Genomic DNA, 9,222 nt, shown 5'->3' with positions numbered 1-9,222 from the left:
TGCAAGGCTGCAAGGCTTACAAGAGTTTCCAAGAGTTTGCAAGAGACAAAGAGCAGGCCCCCTCTCTGGATTTACATAACAACAGGGGAGAGCTAAGGAACTGAGTCACTACAATTCAGTAGCCTAGGCAACCCAGTGGGAGTCCAGAGGAGAAACAGAGCCTGCACAGACTCTTTGGGTAGAAGCCAGAGATTGGAAGCTAAATACCATCAATTCTGCACAGCCGTGCCATGCAGTATTACTTACCCCCTGAATAAATAAAATAATTAATTAATTAATTAAATAAAAAGAGAGAGATTTACCACACATAACCTGAGGGTGTCACCTTTGCACACCCATAACCCGGAAGAACCAAGCAGAGCTCTCAGGCCACACCCATCTCAAGCCTCCAAGGCTCCTCCAACAGCAGGCAGTCCACTTAACACAGACATAGTATAAAATTTAAAAAAAAATTTTAAAAAAAAGCACACAGTGACGAAAGAAGAATTAACTATGCCAAGCAACAAACACAGAAATCGAGGGAACAAGATCAACAATGACACTATGATGCCTCCAAATAAACAAAACACCCCAAGCCAAGATTATGAAGATGATGAGATAGAAGAAATAAAAGATACGGATTTCAAAAAATTTATGATAAGATCATCTAGAAGTTTTCAAAAGCAAATCCTTGAACTACAGAAATCCTTATTGGACAGGATTGAAAATCTCTCTCGTGAAAATGAAATTTTAAGGAAGAATCAAAATGAAATGCAGAAACTAGTAAAGCAGGAAAGTGTGATAGTGAAGAGAAATCAAAATGAAATGAAGAGCTCAATAGATCAAATGACAAACACATTAGAAAGCCTTACAAACAGAATGGGTGAAGCAGAAGAGAGAATATCGGACTTAGAAGATAGAGCACAGGGAAACATACAGTCAAACCAAAGAAAAGAAGAGGAAATTAGAAATATAAAAAATATTGTTGGAATCTACAGGATACCATAAAAAAAAACCAACATTCGAATTCTAGGAGTTCCTGAAGGCATGGAGAGAGAGAAAGGATTAGAAGGCCTTTTTAGTGAGATATTAGCAGAGAACTTTCCAGATTTGGAAAAGGTCAGAGACATCCTAGTACAGGAAGCTCATAGAACCCCTAATAAACATGACCAAAAGAGATCCTCACCACGACACGTTGTAATTAAACTCGCCACAGTGAAACATAAAGAAAAGATCCTAAAATGTGCAAGAGAGAAACGGCAGATTACTCTCAGAGGATCTCCAATTAGACTCACAGCAGACTTCTCATCAGAAACACTACAAGCTAGGAGGGAATGGCGAGACATAGCACAGGTGCTAAGAGAGAAAAATTGCCAGCCCAGAATATTATATCCTGCTAAGCGCTCATTTGTGAATGAAGGTGAAATAAAGACCTTTCGTAGCAAACAGAAATTGAAAGACTTTGTGGCCACCCATCCGGCCCTGCAAAAGATACTTAAAGATGTGCTACACTCAGAAACACAGAAACACGGCCATCAATATGAAAGAAGGTAAAGGAAGAACACCTACCAGTAAAAGAGCATGGGAAGCTCAAAGCATATACTAGAAAATATCTCCGGGAAAATGGCAGGGCAAAGTCACTACTTATCAATAGTCACATTAAACATTAATGGTCTGAATTCTTCAGTTAAAAGATACCGATTGGCTGATTGGCTCAAAGAACACAACCCAACTATTTGTTGCCTACAAGAAACACATCTCTCTAACAAAGATGCATGCAGACTAAAAGTGAAAGGTTGGAAAAAGATATTCCATGCCAACAAAAAAAAAAAGCAGGTGTAGCCATATTAATATCAGACAAAATAAACTTTAATACAAAAACTGTTAAGAAAGACAAACAGGGACACTATATAATGATTAAGTGTTCAATTCAACAGGAAGATGTAACTATTATAAATGTATATGCACCTAATTACAGGGCACTGGTCTATTTAAAAGATATGTTAAGGCACTTAAAGGGAGATTTAGATTCCAATACAATAGTAGTGGCGGACTTCAATACTACACTCTCAGAAATAGACAGATCATCCAGACAGAAGATCAACAAGGAAACAGTAGATTTAAATGACACTATTGCCCAAATGGATCTAACAGATATCTACAGAACTTTCAATCCTACATCTAAAGACTTTACATTCTTCTCAGCAGTGCATGGAACCTTCTCTAGGATTGATCACATACTAGGCCATAAAGCAAGTCTCAGCAAATTCAAAAGAATTAGAATCATACCATGCAGCATCTCAGACCACAGCGGATTGAAGCTGGAAATTAGCAACTCAGGAATCCCTAGAGCATACGCAAACACATGGAGATTGAACAACATGCTCCTGAATGAACACTGGGTCATTCAAGAAATCAAAAGAGAAATCAGAAACTTTCTGGAAGTAAATGAAGATAACAACACAACATATCAAAACTTATGGGATACGGCAAAAGCAGTTTTGAGAGGCAAGTTTATATCAATAGGTGCCTATATCAAGAAATTGGAAAGACACCAAATAAATGAGCTTTCAACGCATCTCAAGGATCTAGAAAAACTGCAGCAAACCAGACCCAAATCTAGTAGGAGAAGAGAAATAATTAAAATCAGAGAAGAAATTAACAGGATTGAATCCAAAAAACATTACAAAAAATCAGCCAAACGAGGAGCTGGTTTTTTGAAAAAATAAACAACATTGACACCCCATTGGCCCAACTGACTAAAAAAAGAAGAGAAAAGACCCAAATCAATAAAATCAGAGATGAAAAAGGAAACGTAACAACAGACACCACAGAAATAAAAAGAATCATCAGAAATTACTACAAGGACTTGTATGCCAGCAAACAAGAAAATCTATCAGAAATGGATAGATTCCTGGACACATGCAACCTACCTAAATTGAACCATGATGACATAGAAAACCTAAATAGACCCATAACTGAAACAGAAATTGAAACAGTAATAAAGGCCCTCCCAACAAAGAAAAGCCCAGGACCAGATGGATTCACTGCTGAATTCTACCAGTCATTTAAAGAAGAACTGACTCCAATTCTTCTCAAACTATTCAGAACAATCGAAAAAGATGGAATCCTCCCAAATTCTTTCTATGAAGCCAGCATCACATTAATCCCTAAGCCAGAGAATGATGCAGCACTGAAAGAAAATTATAGACCAATATCCCTGATGAACATAGACGCAAAAATCCTCAATAAAATTCTCGCCAATAGAATACAACAACACATCAGAAAAATCATCCACCCAGACCAACTGGGATTTATCCCTGGTATGCAGGGATGGTTCAACATTCGCAAATCAATCAATGTGATTCACCACATTAACAGACTGCAGAAGAAAAACCATATGATTATCTCAATAGATGCAGAGAAAGCATTCGATAAAATTCAACACCCTTTCATGATGAAAGCTCTAAGCAAATTGGTATAGAAGGAACATTCCTCAATATAATCAAAGCAATTTATGAAAAACCCACGGCCAGCATCCTATTGAATGGGGAAAAGTTGGAAGCATTTCCCTGAGATCTGGCACCAGATAGGGATGTCCACTCTCACCACTGCTATTTAACATAGTTCTGGAAGTTTTAGCCAGAGCCATCAGACAAGAAAAAGAAATTAAAGGAATACAAATTGAGAAGGAAGAACTCAAACTATCCCTCTCTGCAGACGATATGATTTTTTACTTAGAGGATCCAAAGAACTCTACAAAGAGACTATTAGAACTCATAGAGGAGTTTGGCAAAGTGGCAGGATATAAAATCAATGCACAAAAATCAACAGCCTTTGTATACACAAGCAATGCCACAGATGAGAAAGAACTGCTAAGATCAATCCCATTCACAATAGCTACATAGACAATCAAATACCTTGGAATAAACTTAACCAAGGACGTTAAAGATCTCTACGATGAGAATTACAAAATCTTAAAGAAAGAAATAGAAGAGGATACCAAAAAATGGAAAAATCTTCCATGCTCATGGATTGGAAGAATCAACATCATCAAAATGTCCATTCTCCCAAAAGCAATTTATAGATTCAATGCAATCCCAATCAAAATACCAAAGACATTCTTCTCAGATCTAGAAAAAATGATGCCGAAATTCATATGGAGGCACAAGAGACCTCGAATAGCTAAAGCAATCTTGTATAACAAAAACAAAACCGGAGGCATCTCAATACCAGATTTCAGGACATACTACAGGGCAGTTGTAATCAAAACAGCATGGTACTGGTACAGAAACAGATGGATAGACCAATGGAACAGAATTGAAACACCAGAAATCAACTCAAACATCTACAGCCAACTTATATTTGATCAAGGATCTAAAACCAATTCCTGGAGCAAGGACACTCTATTCAATAAATGGTGCTGGGAAAATTGGATTTCCACATGCAGAAGCCTAAGGCAAGACCCCTACCTTTCACCTTACACAAAAATCTACTCAACATGGATTAAAGACCTAAACCTATGACCTGACACCATCAAGTTATTAGAGAACATTGGAGAAACCCTTCAAGATATTGGCACAGGCAAAGAGTTTCTGGAAAAGACCCGGGAGGCACAGGCAGTCAAAGCCAAAATTAACTATTGGGATTGCATCAAATTGAGAAGTTTCTGTACTGCAAAAGAAACAGTCAGGAAAGTGAAGAGACAACCAACAGAATGGGAAAAAATATTTACAAACTATTCAACAGATAAAGGGTTAATAACCAGAATCTACAAAGAGATCAAGAAACTCCACAAAAAAAAAAAAAAAACCCCACTTAAGAGATGGGCCAAGGACCTCAATAGACATTTTTCAAAAGAGGAAATCCAAATGGCCAACAGGCACATGAAAAATGTTCAAGATGACTAGCAATCAGGGAAATGCAAATCAAAACCACAATGAGGTTTCACCTCAACCAGTTAGAATGCCTCACATACAGAAATCTACCAAAACAGATGCTGAAGAGGATGTGGGGGAAAAGGGACACTAACCCACTGTTGGTGGGAATGCAAACTGGTTAAGCCACTATGGAAGTCAGTCTGGAGATTCCTCAGAAACCTGTATATAACCCTACCATTCGACCCAGCCATCCCACTCCTTGGAATTTACCCAAAGGAATTTAAATTGGCAAGCAAAAAAGCGGTCTGCACCCTAATGTTTATTGCAGCACAAGTCACAATAGCCAAGACCTGGAACCAACCTAAATGCCCATCAACGGTAGACTGGATAAAGAAATTATGGGAGCCGGCGCCGCAGCTCACTAGGCTAATCCTCCGCCTAGCTGCACCGGCACACCGGGTTCTAGTCCTGGTCGGGGCACCGGATTCTGTCCCGGTTGCCCCTCTTCCAGGCCAGCTCTCTGCTGTGGCCAGGGAGTGCAGTGGAGGATGGCCCAGGTGCTTGGGCCCTGCACCCCATGGGAGACCAGGAAAAGCACCTGGCTCCTGGCTCCTGCCATCGGATCAGCGCAGTGCACCGGCCGCAGCGTGCCGGCCACGGCGGCCATTGGAGGGTGAACCAATGGCAAAGGAAGACCTTTCTCTCTGTCTCTCTCTCTCACTGTCCACTCTGCCTGTCAAAAAAAAATTATGGGATATGTACTCTTTAGAATACTACACCACAGTAAGAAACAACGAAATCCAGTCATTTGCAACAAAATGGAGGAATCTGGAACACATCATGCTGAGAGAAGTAAGCCAGTCCAAAAGGGACAAATTCCATATGTCCTCCCTGATCGGTGACAACTGACTGAACACCAAAAAGGAAACCTGTTGAAGTGAAATGGACACTATGAGAAATGGTGACTTGATCAGCATAGCCCTGACTGTTAATGAACAACTTAATACATTATCCCTCTTAGTATTTTTTTGTCTGTTCTACTTAATATGACTGGTTTAATTCTGTAATTAATACACAGTTATTCTTAAGTGTTGAAAATTAACTGAAATGTGGCCGGCGCCGTGGCTCAATAGGCTAATCCTCCACCTTGCGGCGCCGGCACACCGGGTTCTAGTCCCGGTCAGGGCGCCGGATTCTGTCCCGGTTGCCCCTCTTCCAGGCCAGCTCTCTGCTATGGCCAGGGAGTGCAGTGGAGGATGGCCCAGGTGCTTGGGCCCTGCACCCCATGGGAGACCAGGAAAAGCACCTGGATCCTGGCTCCTGCCATCGGATCAGTGCGGTGCGCCGGCTGCAGCGGCGGCCATTGGAGGGTGAACCAACGGCAAAGGAAGACCTTTCTCTCTCTGTCTCTCTCTCACTGTCCACTCTGCCTGTCAAAAAAAAAAAAAAAGAAAAAAAAGAAAATTAACTGAAATGTGATCCCTGTTAAACATAAGAGTGGGAATAAGAGAGGGAAGAGAAGTATAATTTGGGAAATGCTCAAGCTGACTTGCCCCAAATGGTAGAGTTAGAAACATACCAGGGGATTCCAATTCAATCCCATCAAGGTGGCATGTACCAATGCCATCTCACTATTCCAAGTGATCAATTTCAGTTCACAATTGATCATAATGAAAGGACTAAGAGTCAAAGGGAGCACATAAACAAGTCTAGTACCTGCTAATACTAACCAATAGAATAAATAAAGGGCAGAGTGATCCAACATGGGAAGCGAGATACTCAGCAGACTCATACAATGGCAGATGTCCTAAACAGCACTCTGGCCTCAGAATCAGCCCTAAAGCCATTTGGATCTTGCTGAAAAGCCCATGAGAGTATTTCAGGCATGGAAAGCCAAGACACTCGGGGAAAAAAAAAAAAAACCAAACACCTAAATGAAAGATCTCTGTGAGTGAGATCCCAGTGGAAAGAACAGATCTTCAAAGAAGGAGGTACCTTTCTCTGAAGGGAGGAGAGAACCTCCACTTTGACTATGACCTTGTCTAAACAAGATAAGAGTCAGAGAACTCAGAGGGCTTTCATAGCCTTGGAAACTCATGACTGGAGCATAGGGAGATTACTGATGCCATAGACAGGAGTGTCAATTGGTAAAGTCAACAACAGGAGTCACGGTGCACTTACTCCTCATGTAGGATCTCTGTCCTTAATGTGCTGTGCATTGAGATTTAATGCTATAATGAGTACTCAAACAGTATATTTCACTTTGTGTTTCTATGTGGGTGCAAACTGTTGAAATTTTTACTTAATGTATACTAAACTGATCTTCTGCAAAAAAAAAAAAAAAAGAAATTATCAATTCCCAACTTGACTCTCACTGGGATTAAACATGACAATAGGTCTGATCTGATTTCATCATCATTTAATAAATCATCTATTATTTTTCACTTTATGTTTCTGTGTGGGAGCAAACTGTTGAAATCTTTACTTAATGTATACTAAGCTGATCTTCTGTATATAAAGAGAATCGAAAATGAATCTTGATGTGAATGGAAGGGGAGAGGGAGTGGAAACGGGAAGGTTGCGGGTGGGAGGGATGGTATGGGGGGAAGCCATTGTAATCCATAAGTCGTACTATGGAAATTTATATTCATTAAATAAAAGTTAAAAAAATACCACAAAAAAAAAACACAAATAAATAAAGCTTTTTTAAAAAAATAAAATCCCATACTCACAAAAAAAAAAAAATAGATGCTGGAAAGGATGTGGGGAAAAGGGGACACGAACCCACTGTTGGTTGGAATGCAAACTGGTTAAGCCACTATGGAAGTCAGTCTGGAGATTCCTCAGAAACCTGAACATAATCCTACCATTCAACCCAGCCATCCCACTCCTTGGAATTTACCCAAAGGAAATTAAATTGGCAAACAAACTAGCTGTCTGAACATTAATGTTTATTGCAGCTCAATTCACAATAGCTAAGACCTGGAACCAACCCAAATGCCCATCAACAGTAGACTGGATAAAGAAATTATGGGACATGTACTCTATAGAATACTATACAGCAGTCAAAAACAACGAAACCCAGTCATTTGCAACAAGATGGAGGAATCTGGAAAACATCATGCTGAGTGAATTAAGCCAGTCCCAAAGGGACAAATATCATATGTTCTCCCTGATCGGCGACAACTAACTGAGCACCAAAGGGGAAACCTGTTAAAGTGAAATGAACACTATGAGAAACAGTGGCTTGATCAGCTCTTGTCCTGACTGTTGATGTACAATGTAATATTTTATCCACTTTAGTATTTTTTTTGTTCTAGTACTATTGGTTGAACTCTGTAATTAACACACAATTATTCTTAGGTCTTTAAATTTTAACTGAAAAATGATCCCTGTTAGGAATTTGGAAAACATTATGTTGCGTGAAATAAGCCAGTCCCGAAGGGATAAGCATCACATGTTTTCCCTGATCAGTGACAACTAAGCGAGCACCAAAAAGGAAATCTGTTAAAGCGAAATGAACACTATGAGAAACGGTGACTTGATCAGTCCTTGCCCTGACTGTTGATGAACAACTTAATACGTTATCCCTCTTAGTATTTTTGTTTGTTTGTTCTACTTAATACTTTTGGTTGAATATGGTAATCAATACACAGTTATTCGGGGAGAGAGGGAGGCAAGATGGCGGAATAGGAAGTGAGCACACTGATAGTCCGGGGAGAGACAGTTTAATAAAAGTGGAGATACTGCAGATTCAAGGAAGAGTAGGGGAGGAAACAGCAGAAGAAACTCTTCCAGAACGCGTGATTCACAGTGGACCTGCGTGGAGAGCATGGGAGCCCACAGTTCGGGACACCAGCGGCAGACTCAACACAGCAGTGCTGGAACGCGAGGTGAGCCGAACCTAAATAGTCCGAGACACCGGCAGGCAAGCGGAGAGAGGAGACTAGAGGGAACGACCCCTGGGGGGGAAAAGTTCACCAGGCTAACTGGAAGAGAGAGAGAGAGAGAAAAAAAAAAGGTGACTGGTATGGACACGGGTTTCTCTCTCTCCGCTCACCTCTCAAGGGCGAGCAAGACAAAGAGCAGGCGCCATCTTGGACATACGTCATAAGCAGGGCGACCTCAGGTCTGCATCAGCCCTGAGCCTAGCAGAAAAACCTGACTCTGGGCGGGGCAAATTAACAGGAGATTAGGACCTAGTAAATGTGTGGTGCTACTGAACTGAGACTGTGAAAAAAGAGACGGTGGGGGAGAGAAAACTCACAGAATTCACGTGAGTACTCTCCAGAGACGCTACAATTCCGTAACTTTGGCAACCCAGTGGGAGACTGAAGGAGAATCTGAACCCACTCTGAGGGCA

The sequence above is a fragment of the Oryctolagus cuniculus genome, chromosome 7, assembly GCF_051225735.1.
Source record: "Oryctolagus cuniculus isolate XC-2025 breed Fujian yellow rabbit chromosome 7, ASM5122573v1, whole genome shotgun sequence".
NCBI classification, from domain to species: domain Eukaryota; kingdom Metazoa; phylum Chordata; class Mammalia; order Lagomorpha; family Leporidae; genus Oryctolagus; species Oryctolagus cuniculus.
The sequence above is the reverse complement of the archived record's forward strand: the minus strand, read 5'-3'. Positions refer to the sequence as shown.